The sequence below is a fragment of the Ictalurus furcatus genome, chromosome 29 (assembly GCF_023375685.1).
Source record: "Ictalurus furcatus strain D&B chromosome 29, Billie_1.0, whole genome shotgun sequence".
In the NCBI taxonomy this organism is placed as follows: domain Eukaryota; kingdom Metazoa; phylum Chordata; class Actinopteri; order Siluriformes; family Ictaluridae; genus Ictalurus; species Ictalurus furcatus.
In genome coordinates this window covers 1,227,477-1,241,736 of record NC_071283.1, presented here as the reverse complement: position 1 = coordinate 1,241,736, position 14,260 = coordinate 1,227,477, and positions in this window count along the sequence as shown.

The window sequence follows — 14,260 nt, the reverse complement described above, 5'->3', positions numbered from 1 at the left end:
AGGATCAGACGATCGTTGTTTCCTTTGAAGGGTTTCCTTTAAACACAAACACGTTACGTTACAGTACTGCAGCGATGCTGATGACTGATGGTCCTGGGGTCAAAGGTGACAGGCTCCCCGTGTCCTCATAGACACAGAGAAACGCAAACATCAAACATGCCGGCTTCATTATGTTAACGACACCCGGATGCCATCGAACATCAGACGATCCTCAGATCTGACAGCATTTACTCCGAACAAGCCAATTATTATTACGCTCCAGGATCAGAAGGTCAGCTAGCGCAGGAAAGCTAACCTAGCAAGCGAAAAGCTAATCTGTTTTAGCGCAGGAAAGCTAACCTAGCAAGCAAAAAGCTTATCTAGCAAATTATTATTAGTGGCTCGACAAATCCTATTACTATTACTAGAAAGAAAAACGTGTTAAACTATGGAATGCACATGGATTAGAATGGGGAATATTCTCTACCACACACACACACACACACACACACACACACACACACACACGGAGCATGACCACATGTGGACGAGTGTTAGCGTTGTTAATGGCGGAATTAAACATCCTGTTTGGACGAGTGTAAGGACAATTAGTGCCATTGATGGAGCGCAGAGTTGCTTCCTAATGAACAGGAAGCCACAACAGGTTCTTAATAACACACACACACACACACACACACACACACACACACACACTGTGCACTGATGTTACTAAGCCTTATGGATTCCACTTTCACCCAGAATTCACTGAAACCATTACAGTGGAATTTCATTACACACACACACACACACACACACACACACACACACAGGCACGCTGCGTTCAAGTGAAGTGTTCAGGAAACAATTTGGACTACCATTGGATTAGAGCTATTGAATATGCAAATGACTTAAATCTAATGGGCGGAGCTAAGAAGAGTCAGCAAGTTTACAAAGAAATTCATTCATTTTGAGGAAATACATCAGTAGCCTCCCTCATCATGCCCCTCCCCCTCATCATCATGCCCCTCCCCCTCCACACCATGTCCCTCCCCCTCCATATCATTTCCCTCACCCCCCACTCATGCCCCTCCCCCTCCACACCATGCTCCCCCCCACACACTCTCTCCCTCTCCCTCTCCCTCTCCCTCCCCTCTCTCTCTCTCTCTCTCTAAGTTAATAAAAAGTTGTTTTTATGCCCTATTACAGAGACAGTGCTCCTCACACGGGGCACCAAAACGCCCCTTGGACTGCCCACTCGGACTATTACAAAGGCTCTGACACTGGAGACTCCTTCCTCAAATCTCACAGAAATCTTCACCATATCAACGTGAATCAGCTGTTGCTATAGAAACGATAGTGTATTAGAACGATTGCTTTAATATAAACTCCGATCGATCAGAATCCAGAATTCTACCAGGCAGTGTGTGTTATAACACATGAGTTTGTGTTTATCACAGACACACACACACACGGCTAAGGAACCGAGCCAAATTGACAGAGTGGCGGAAAGGAAACTTGGCCAACATTCATGCTTTGAAAGGTAAGTGTGTGTGTGTGTGTGTGTGTGTGTGTGTGTGTGTGTGTTCCTTCATTAGCTTCATGACTAGCCCCTTCAACAAGATGAGATGAACCTCATGTAGAATTACACAAAAAGAATTCTGAAATGTAAGCACACACACACACACACACACACACACACACACACACACGATCACTAGAGAGCAGGTGGCTGTAGTGTGACTAGTGTTCATGGTTCATCTGGCACAGGTCACTGAGACACACACACACACACACATAGGCTAGGACCATAGTGCCAGCTGTTACCATAGTGATTTCTGGAAAACTCTGTGTGTGTGTGTGTGTGTGTGTGTGTGTGTGTGTCACTGGACTGTCATCACAGCTTTGGAGTCCAAATAGAAAAGTTTCTCTCTCTCTCACACACACACACACTAAAGAAAACTTTTTTTATCACACAGTTCACTGAAACTGTCTAAAATGACAGGTTTAAGATGAACACACACACACACACACACACACACACACACACACACACACACACACACACAGGAAGGCTTCCCTGGATAGCAGCAGATAGCATCTGGCTATCACCCGGCTTTCAGATCCAACTATGCAGCTGTCTGTTCTCTGTGTGTGTGTATGTGTGTGTGTGTATGTGTGTGTGTGTGTGTGTGTGAATATAATTTTAATTCTAAGTATCGTTCATCTCAGGCCGCTCAAGTCACAGCACACATGCTAATCGATTAATTAGCATACCTCATGTATTGTGTGTGTGTGTGTGTGTGTGTGTGTGTGTGTGTGTAAATCGGTGTGTACACTAGTGTCTGTAAAGTAGCTAGTCACTAGTTAAAGCTAGTCATTACTTACTGTAGAGTAGCGGTAGCATTTGCGCTTTAGCCGTTATCACTAGCATCTGAGTTAGCAATGTAAATTTCTTCAGAGGTTTTAATCACTGACAAAATGATCGCATTGAGTCGCTAACTCGGATTTGCAGCAAAAAAAAATGCTAAAAATGCTAAAATGCTGTCCTGAACAACGCTATCTCACACGTTAGCGCTCGTAGCTCGTTTGCTAGCATTCTTACCTAATTTCCAGTGACTGATTTTGCCCTGAGGAGTTGCTAGTCTCACAGTGCATGACAGTTAGCGTTCCGCTACACATTCCTAATACGGATTTTTATACCGTGTATTCAGCCGGTAAAATAAAACGTCTTATTCGAAGGAAAGCGAGCGAGTGGTGCTAAGCGCTAACGAGCGGAAGTGTGTGACCGTGTTTAACAGTCTCATAAAACAGAGGAACGATGATCATGAATGATGAGAGCAAAGACGATGCTGCCTGATTGGTGCTAGCAGAGAATTAGCACTGGTCTGGAGGGGGAAAAAAACAAGTAAGAGTTTCTTTTTTTAATCATCAAAGATTTAAGCGGCATACAAAAGCGATTCATGGCATCCTGTATATTGGTTACAGAGAATAAAGATAAAATTTCAAAATAAATAATGAATTTTGAATGTACACACCTGTTTTTTCTGTATTTTATTTTATGTGTGCTTCCTTATGTTACACATTTACTCCCGAGCGCTTTGCTACTGGATGAATTAGCATCTTTAACAATAGACGTTTTCTCTGCAAAACGACTGATGATAATAAAAACGATGACATTTCTTAGGATTAAAAACTTCTATCCAGCTAATATCCATCTGTGTTTGCTAAAATGCCCCGCCCCGCCTCCTCCCATTAACCATTAAAAATAAAAAATAAAAAAGAGCATGTCGCACAAGAAGTTTTCTTGTTAATTACTCCCCAAATCGTGTTTTCCCGTCAAGAATGTGTGCGAGTCGCTCGCCAGCGGGACACGCTCAGCTGATTCGCCGCTAATTCAGCTTGTTAGAAATGATTGCTTTGTTATCACTGCCGGAGCTCGGTGCGAGAGCCTCGTGAGCGATGTAGCGCTATGGCGCATTAGTTCTAATGAACTGCTCCATATGCTCCGAATCTCTTCTGGATGAGCGACATAAATGAATACAGACACACGCGTGTGCCGTCGCCTCGGGTTCTGCCGGCCCGGGCGCTCGAACCGTCCTGAGGAACTGAAATTGACGTCATTACGCTTCAGGCCCTCTGAGAGGCTTCTGTCTAAATCATACATAATGACATAATTACAGCCATTCAGGGCCACAATTACACTCTCGTCTGTGCACCTTTTACATCCCGTATAATTTCCATACTACTGTCAAAAACATGGCACAGTCTCTGTAGCAGAGCTCTGAACTCTCTAAATAGATCAGTTAACACGTGAATCCAACTGCTAACCAATACAATTCCACGATTACCTACTCTAAAGAAGCTAAATCCAAGTTTCAAACAAAATAAATGACATCCTGAACTCGTCACGTTCCACAATGACCTATTAAACCCTCCTGATTCCATGCTAATCCAACTTTAGTTACTTGCTGATTTTACTCTGAACCAATCAGATCCCACAGAACAATTAGCCAATCACTTTCCACAAGAACTGACTCTAAAACAACCACATTCCACGCTAAACCCGAATCCTATCCAATTTAATCACATGCTGATCTACCCTGGGCTCTTCATTTTCCACGCTAAACCAAATTTGAGCTTTCTGAACTTATCTAATTTCATGTTGGTCCACTTTAAACTAATCATGCTAATCCACTCTGAACCAATCAGATTCCACCAGATTCCATGTTAAAATAACCAAACAGACCTCACTCTAATCCACCGAAAACCAATCAGATTCCACTCTAATCCACTGTAGACCAGTCAGATTCCACTCTAATCCACTGTAGACCAGTCAGATTCCACTCTAATCCACTGTAGACCAGTCAGATTCCATTTTAACCCACTAAAAACCAATCAGATTCCACTCTAATCCACTGAAAACCAATCAGATTCCACTCTAATCCACTGTAAACCAAACAGATTCCACTCTAATCCACTGAAAACCAATCAGATTCCACTCTAATCCACTGTAGATCAATCTGATCCCATGTGAATCTATTGTAACAACTGTAATCCAACCTGAACCAATCAGATTCTGTTGTAATCCTCTCTGAACCATTAAAATCCAATCTCCCCTGAGATTCCATGTTAATCCACCTAAGCACCATGCTAATCCACTGCAAACCAACCAGATGCCATGCTAATCCACTCTGATCCAATCAGATGCCATGCTAATCCACTCTAAACCAATCAGATGCCATGCCAAACCACTATGATCCAATTAGATGGCATGGTAAATTGGCTAGTCTATTCGCAAAAATGGCCTAAACATTTCCATTTCAATCTATTATGATTCTACAATGATTATTTTAAAAATCCCTTATCATGCAGAAAGGTTTTTTTTAATGACACTTTGGTAAATAACAGCAGTAACAAGTCTCATGTGGTTAAATAACAACATTAATGAGTCTCCTCACAGCAAATTAGACGTGCACACTCACAAAAAAAAACAAAAAAAACAAAACCCCAGCTTTGACATTACACTACAGTTTCCCTGGAAACAGCTTCTCATCTCACCCCATAACCTATCTGCATCCATAGTATCGACGTTTCTCTTTCTGCTAGCTTCACTTTTCATTTTTCCCCGTGAAAGAAAGGGAAAGGGAATTCTGCGGTACAGCCGGGGAGCCTGAGCTGAAGATGGGAGCAGATGGTTGGAGTTTTTAATCACCACCCTGCAGCTCTCGCTCTCAAATTCAAATGAGTTTTACTGGCATGGTGCTAGCAAGATACAGCATTTGGTAAAGCATTTCCTTATCAAATACTTCATATCAAAGATTCAGAAGTGCATTTACATACACACACACACACACACACACACACACACCAAGTGTCATTTCAAACCTTTCTCATTAGCGGTTGCGTCATTGTGTATGCAGAGGAGTCGAAACTAGCAGGACATCCATGTGTTAAATGGTTTTCTTCCTCAGAAGAATCTGATACTGCTTATTAAACTCCTAAACATCACACCCTATATGTGCTTGTTGAACATCCCATTCCAGATTTATCCCCCCTTTCCTGTTTTAATAAGCTCCACTCTTCTGGGAAGGGTTTCCACTAACCATAACCATAACCCTAAACCTAACCCACTAGATAAAAGAACGTTAGTGAGTTTGAGGTCCGGTACTGATGTTGATGTAAGGAGACTCCAGTTCCAGTTTATCCTAAAGGGGACGAGTCAGTGGGGTTGAGGTCACAGCTCTGTACAGGACACTCGAGTTCTTCTATCTTCTTCCAGCCTTCATACACCACGTCTTCATGGAGCTCGCTTTGTGCACAGGTGCGTCGTCGTGCAGGAACAGGTTCGGGTTCCTCTTAGTTCCGGTGAAGGGAAATTATAATCCTATAGCGTACACAGACATTCTATACCCGGTTGCTCGGAGAAGAAGCACGTAAGTGAGATGGTCAGGGGTGCACATACTTTTGGCCCTATAGTGTATTGGAGCTATAGTGGATGCAGAAGAGAACACTTGGGGACATGCAGCTCCACCTTGCTGTGTTTTATTCATTACTTTCCTTCACCGTTTTGAAACGAGTCATTTCGGAATCGTTGAGGGAATATTCAGCGCATCCTTTTCTAGCACTGACTTGCCGGCTTCTTTCGTCATCCTTTTTCCACACCTCCCTTTGTCCTTCCCCATTTTACTTCTTGGGGTCGGTGCTTTATGGCAGCGGGTGAGTAAAAGCCTGTGTGTACAGCCGTAAATTTGCAGCACCGATCGATCCTTGAGCAATATTACTAAGAGCGCTCGACTCCCAGGGAAGCCCACTGGTTATTGGCAAGAGCTTGCTTGATCAGAATACCTCCAGGAGGGCATCTCTTTCTCACTCGTTCTCCTCATTACTCAGGTTTAGGATACGTCTTGACTCGGTCCCTGTGCTACTGACAGATTGGCCTCGAGCGCGTTTCAGAAGTGATCTTGAAGGACTGATCCTGGGATCAGCCTTGTTTCATTTATTCCACTCAATCTGAAAGGGCCTCTCTCGATATTCAACGTTTTCCAACTGTTTTTTTTTTTTATTATCCGTCTCTCAGCTTTCTTTTTGACAATCTCTATTTCTCTCTCATCCTCTGGAGGCTTCCAGCATTCTGCGTAGGGAGCCTGATGGTTATTTTAAGGACGTGTGGGAGACGTATTGAATTTTTCTGCAGGAGAAGTGGCTCATCACAGACGAGTAGACCTCATACTCAACTCCTCAACCTCTCTCTTTTCCCCGAACAGCTAGGTCCTCAAAGTTCCATCGCCGCCTCCTGACCTGACATTTACCCATGAGCCAAAGCAGGCAATACCTTGTTGCTTTGAAGCAGCAGAGGGAGAGATGGGTAGCTCGGTAAAGTGCTTTCTAAATGGCGTTTAAAAAGCAGATCGGCTCTGTCACATCGAGTCAGTGGCAGACAGAAAAGAGGAAGATGGATCTTCGGTGCAAATGGGGTTCGACTTAACCAAGGCCATTTGAGGTAATGGGGTACACTCGAGTGGAGCCAGAGCTTCTTCCACACTCCGTCAACTGCCGCCTTCGAGCCCCAGGCGCTCGGGGTGTTTAATGCGTCGTGACGTGATCGAAATTCAGAAAATTGCTGGAGTTTCGTCCATTAGAAGTGGCTCATATACTGGAAATGTGGCAGCTTGGGAATTACATCAGGATTACAAGATTTCATCATTCTTCATTAATGTAAAAAATGTGTGTTTAAATAAATACGTTTCATGAAATCTTTTTCCTGCTTGTTGAATTTCTTTCAGAAACATGTCAAGGTTCTAAAGTTCTCATTCTCTCGTTGCCACTTAAAGGTTTATAAGAGTGCAGCAGAAGCAGTCTGACTGCACCTCGGCACACACTGTATTTGGCACCGGTTCGATAACCTCAACGGAAAAAGAGAGTCTAATGTACAGCATTTCTTTTGTAATCTTACTTCCCTCTGTACCTTGGCGGCATCCGGCCCTCCACGCTCCTCGGGTTTGCTTCTGCCTCTGCCTCTGCCTCTGCCTTGCTTGGCAGTTCATTTGTCCGGCAGAAGAGAAGCCATTAAATTAAGTCCTGCTTTGAGACGTCCAGCAGCTGCCTTACTCCACTGTCATTTTTTTAATTCTGCCATTGCTGTCTGGCACACTAATGGCCTCCACTTAGCATCGAGCAGATATCTGGCTAATGCTCAAAACCTGTGCTGAAATTATGAATGCCCGAGACAATCGGTGGAGGACAGAGAGCGGGAAACAGTGATAGAGGAGAAGCTGATAAAGATATTATACTACACCCAGAAATGGCAACCGGGCATCGCTGACCCCACATACATAACCGGTCCTCATTATTATTCTGTATTGGCAACCTTTTGTGTGGGTGAAGTATTCCTTTAAGCACCTAGGAGATTCCTCCAGGCTGCCCCATTACTCTTTTCACCCACAGCATTCTGGGTAATTACAGCTTACACATGAAACCTGGCACTTCATTCTGGTGATCATTAGGGTCAACTGACCAGCTGAGAAGTGGCCATTTCCACTGATTGATGATCTGAGAAGACTGATAGGAGGTTCAGGTGATCTACAGGGACCTTTACTTGGTAATGGATGCAATTGTTTAATGGATGACATCATTAAAATTGTTGATTGACATCAGGGACCAGCTTGGTCGCACCTCTGAAGCTGTTTCCTTTGCTAAATGAATCACAGAATATCAGAATAGTTATTCCACGGCTCTTTCAGTTTCTCCAGTAATATTTGGCCGGGATTAGTTTTCTAGAGTAATTCTTATTGACTAATATGAGATAAGTGATAAGAGATGGGTGTGTCTTCACGATGTGAAGCGTATGCATACTACACACACCTTACTTAACCCCAAAATGATTGTTTTTACCTTTATTTATTGGAGCATGGTGTTAAAAAGTAAAGTTTGCCTTGGGTTACAGGTGCAAAATGTCACAGCAATCACGGCGTTGCTCGGATAGCAGCTGCTAAGCTAAACCAGGGAGCAATAAGGACAGCCGTAACGACACATCAGCCCAAATCTCCTTACGAGTGAAGTGTACAAGAACCACGCTTTTATTCCTCACCAAAGGAGAGTGGTTTTTTAAAAAAAAAAAAAACAATTTCCATTAAAGTGGCGTATTACAGCACAAAGGGTTCTCCTGAAGTCCTTGACAGGCTTACAAAAGAATTCAACAGATTGTGTTCAAACACTCCTGAGCCGTAGCGAGAGGAGCTCTGAAATTCTCGGAAGCTCTGAGAACAAGGAGGTGGAGAAAGAGCGTCAATGACGTCATAGACATCACAGCGTTGATCATTAGGTATTATGCTCTCCTACACTGTTAGAACCCTTAAATGTTCATCAGTTGTCCCTCTGGACAAAATCATAGAGGTTCTATTTCCCGTTCAGAAAGATTTCCATCCTCTGGAACCCTTAATTATCTAAGGAACCCTTTAAGAACCCCTGAAGAACCTTTGGACTGTGCATAGACTGTTAACAAGCTAGAGGATCTATTGGTTGTTCCTCTGGTGGAAGCTTTAAAGGTTCCATGTTTTCCATTCTCAGAAAGGTTTCTAAGTCAGACCATTTTAGGAAGTTATTCAATGAACCCTTAAAGAATCACTGAAGAACCATTTTTTTCTATCAGTAAAAAATTAGAACCTTAAGGGTGCTTTGATTGGGCCTCTTGGTGAAGTCTTCAAGGCTCTGCTTTCTTATCAGAATGGGTTCCAAGTAGAACCCTTTCCCCTTTTTTGGAAACTAATATCCCTTAATTATCCACTACATCCTTAAAGAACCCTTAAGGAACACTTGTTCCTCTAAGACTGTACCAAATACCAAGAGCTAAATGTTAAACACCTGACAGGTTCTAGGTACATTCTGAGGAAAGAGTTCTTTAAGGCTTCATTAGATAATGAAGTGTTCTTATCCTTCTAAAACGATTGGAACCCTTTCTAATTTTTCTGGTTGTAGAACCTGCAAGTTTTCCCCCAGAGGAACAACTGAAGAACAGTTAAGTGTGTTGTTTTTTTAAACAATGATGTATGCCATGGGGCAAGCCTGAAGGTTTGAAAGTTATAAACAGTCCAAAAGTACCTTTAAGGAACCCTTTTTTTTTTTTTCCCTAAGAGTGTACCAAGTAACCAAGAACTACATTTGAAATTGTAAATCTGACAGGTTCTAGGTGTTCAGAAGAAAATAGCGAGCAGGAATTTGTACTGCACACTCACCCAGATAATACACACACTCTTGGGGGGAGGTCGAAGGGTTCTTCAAGGGTTCTGTGGACGATCAAGAGTTCTTAGCTTCTGAAAAAGGGGTTTTCAATGTTACATTTAAATCTAGTCATAAAACTACACAAATTGCACTCCTTTGGGTACCTTGTGACCCCAAATGATGGTGTATTTCGTATCTGCCCCTCCCCCCCTCCCCCCGGAAAATATTCCTGCTTATGTGGCTAAGAAGTAAAGTAGATACCTGCTAACCGTATTTTGTTGGCTTGTTATCCATGGTATCTACTTCACATCCTAGCCATCTCAGCACAAATATTTTTATATATTTTGCTAACAAGCAGGTTGGGCACACTCGCTGCTTGCACTCTCTCTTGCTTTGAGCCTATGCTCTGCTGTGTTTGAGCGACGCGTCGTTAGCTTGTATTCAGGCCACGAACCCGAGCCGCCTCCTGCTTGTACGCTCTTGATAAGCAGAAACAGAAAGAAATCACATTTACAATGTGCCGTGCCGGGCCGGAGGAAGCACGGGAGTCCTCCGGGACCTTTTTTCTGACGACAGAGCTTTTCAGATCGCTAATGTCGGAGAGAGCGGAAAAAAAAAAACCCGGCTGATCTCGTCTTGTCCAAACGGAATGCTGAGCATGCCAGGAGATCCAGCATGAGGCGAGCGAGGAGAAAGGATGGATCTTGCCAGCCTTGTTCATTTAAAACTACTGCCTTTTTTTTTTTCTTCTTTTGAGCTCCGAGCTCTTTTCTGAAACATTCCTTTCATTCCTTCTTTGAAAGTCCACCAGCAAGAAAGAAACTCACGCTAATATTATTTTTTGAAACTCAGATAATTGAAAATAGCAGGTTGGGGTGACTAAAGGAGCAGGATAAAGGGTCTAACACACTCTTTATATCCTCGTGAAGGGCTTGTTAATGAACCGATGAGTTGTGTTAGAGCGAGAAAACGGTGCCTAAGGGTGATATGTATCTGCTTTAATCAACAGTATAACACTGCGCAGTGGGGGTTTTTAACTGGTGTGCCCTGAAGAAGAAAAAAAAACATCGTTACACTGAAAAATTTATGCATCTAAGAGTTACAAGTGGTGAAGATCAAGAAGTTCTTTGGGTTAGAACGTGATAAAGTTCTCTCATATTGTAGTAAATGTTCCAGAGCAGGCGTGGTCTCATCTCGTGGACGCATATGTATATCCAGTATAATCTGAGAACGCCTCCATTTCTCCACCGTTTTACTGAGTCATGGACGTCTTCCCATACGCCACAGAATTGCAATATAATTAGATTCTGTATCTAATAAATATAAATGTTTGAATTATTTTTCCAGTCTGGCATTTTGATTGAAATTTATCGCATAGCTGTAATTTGGGTGGAGGTGGGGGGAGGTGGGGGGGGGTGTGGGGAGACTGTTCGGATGGGCTTTATTTTCAATTTCATTCAAGCACTTTCTCAGATGGATCTGCCGCCATTGTAAATAACGTGTTGATGAATAACGTGTTGACGAATAACGTGCTGAATAATTATGTTTTGGGCTGACGTGACATGTTTTGAACAGAACCCTGGTGTGTTCTTCTCCTCGGTGCGCTACATGGCAGGTGAGAACACAGCAATCATTCAGGTCCGAGAGCATCTGAAAGCGATTCGATTCTGAATCGACTCACCTGCAGGAAATGAATCATGGGGAAATGAATGGGGCTTTTATGTTTTTTTTTGTTGTTTCATTTTAAGACTGAGCCAAAGCTCATAGAGCTGTAGTGCTGTCACATGTTCTGAAGATCCATCCACTCAGGGTCTGTAGCCTATCCCAGGGGACTCAGGGCACAAGGCAGGGGCAATTTGGACATGCCAATCAGATTACAATACAGTGTCTTTGGACTGGGGGAGGAAACCGGAGTACCAGAAGGAAACCCTCGAAACACAGGGAGAACATGCAAACTCCACGCACACTAGTTATTTATTTATTTTTAAAATGATCTAAAACTTTTTCTATCGCTCGGTTTTGCGAGTCTTTTCAGCCCTGCACGCTGCTCATTTTTTAAATTTTTTTTTTGTAGTTTGTTTAATTATATGCTGTGTGAAATCAAACCAAATCAAATAACAAACAAAGTAAACGAATCAATTTCCCTCGTATTCAAACTCAGCAAAAGTATGTGAGAAAGCGCCCTTAGTCTGGGGTGACTAATGAAATAAAAAGTGTTCCTGGCAGGAGACTGTACTGATTACGGTTCTTTTTAGTGAGTCAAATGATTTGGTTCAACTTGCCAATAAGACTTGACTCTAAGAGTCAATTCCAATAAGAGTCAACTCCCTAAATGACTCATTGTCTTTTTTCTTTCTTTTTTTTAAATGATATTTACTACACCAGTGATTGCTCTTCTCAACTTTCTTGAACATTGTTTCAGGAGATATTGTTGGATCTTCTAATTACCCAAATAACTTTACTTTGCCTTGCATTTTATAAAAGTCTATTAAAATAATTGGAAGGCATTGCAATTATGAATCAGCACAAATGCCGGCGTTAGTTTTAGTGCTGCTGTGTTTGTGGCTTCATTAAAGAAGATTAATTTCCATTGATTGTGATAAAAGGAATATCTTAATTTCCTTATTGCTTACAGGACTTGTCTAATATAACTCTAAATGTAATCCATTTTCAGTGACTACTGTTCTTATTCAATTATTTTCTGCTTATTTAAACTTATTGTTTAAAACTGCTTATTTAAACAATAATGGAGTGATTCTCAAGAAATTACCGAGAATCCTTCTCTCTCTCTCTCTTCTCTCTCTCTCTTCTCTCTCTCTCTTCTCTCTCTCTTCTCTCTCTCTCTTCTCTCTCTCTCTTCTCTCTCTCTCGCTCTCTCTCTCTCTGAGAAAAACGGCCCTAGAAGAGACCCTTGAGGTACACCCCATGCTTTCCGGCTACAAATTTACCGAAATAATAATAATAATAATAATAATAATAATAATACGGCTCACATTTACAGGGTATCATTTACTATTATGTACAGTGTACAGCTCAATTATTTATTATTATTTTGATTATTTTATTTGTTCGGCAACCACTAAAAAAAAATCGCTGGCGACATGACTGCGTTCTTTATGCGTTGTTATCTTTAACGCAAACCCACTTTTTTGTTCTGCCAAAGAGAAAAATGAACCATTAAGCATGTAGAAATGATAAATACGAAAAATGAAGCTTCAAAAACGCTGGCTTGTTTTGTATTCAAAACTGTGGCCTTAATAAAGTTGCTGTTGGTTGCAATATTGTTTTATTTTATTGACTTTTTTGCCACAATAATAATTACCAAACATTTCCCATGAGCATCTCTCCAAAGATGAATTTGAGCCAAAAATGGCCGAACCCTCATCTACAACCTGCAGGAAAACAGCATGGAGTCTCATTATCTCGCCTGGGGCTGTCATGCCCTCATGAAAAAATATCCATCAGCCACAAACTTGACTTCTCAGTCCCGAAGGAATTACCCACAATCCTCTTCTCTAGGTATATATATTCGGTATATAAATCCACTGCTGCGTACAATCTCAGCAAATGAATCATTTCTTATCAATGAGTGAAAACTCTGTACAGTGTGTGTGAGTGTGTGAGTGAGTGAGTGTGTGTGAGTGTGTGCTCGCCCGAACGTGACCGTAATTCTTCAGTATGATGAGAGAGAGGCAATCACGGCGCCATATTGTTGTCCTGTCAAGAGAGCAATTAGATGACAACGGCAAATCGATACTCGGGGAACGGCGAGAATGAGCGATGAAAAAGAAGAACACAGCGATTAGAATAGCAGGGTGGAGGCGTCGTGCTGTTTCTATCTTTGATATGACACCATTTCGGTATTGATGAATTGTCATCGATAACTGATGACCACACAGAGAGTGGGGTTTGTCCTTGGCAGAAAATGAAGTGTTCTGTGGTTAAAGGGATTTAAATAGTGAAGACTTGATGGACATTAACTGACAATATGAGTGTATTTATATAGCATCGGTCATGTCGGGGGCAAAAAACTCACACCCATGTCACATGATTCGGATTTCATAAAAATATCTCATTGGTCAGATTTATGATGGATTAGCAGTTAAGTGGAGGTTTGACAGAATAAAAACCATGTATGAAGCTGTGTGTCATCTGCATAGCTGTGGAAGTTGGCCTCATGTTCACTGATTTAAAAAAAGAAAAGAAAAAAAAATCAAATGGTGAAATACTGTATAGACGTAAAGTAACAGTGGCCCAAGGAGAGACCCTTGAAGTACACCACCAAAATAATGAAAAATAAAACTAATAAGGCTCACATTTAGTGGTTCTTGTCTACTTATAATAATAATAATAATAATAATAATAATAATAATAATAATAATTCAATAATTCAGCATTCCTGTTTGGTAGCTTCACCTTCAGATTTGTTGGCCCATTACGGGAAACTACTAAAAATTATTTTGATAACGTTTATGAAGCTTACTCTGACGATGACATCTGCTAATTTTTGTAAAGATTGGAGAAAGTTTGCAGGAGGATTAGCAAAAAAAACACACTTTTTTAA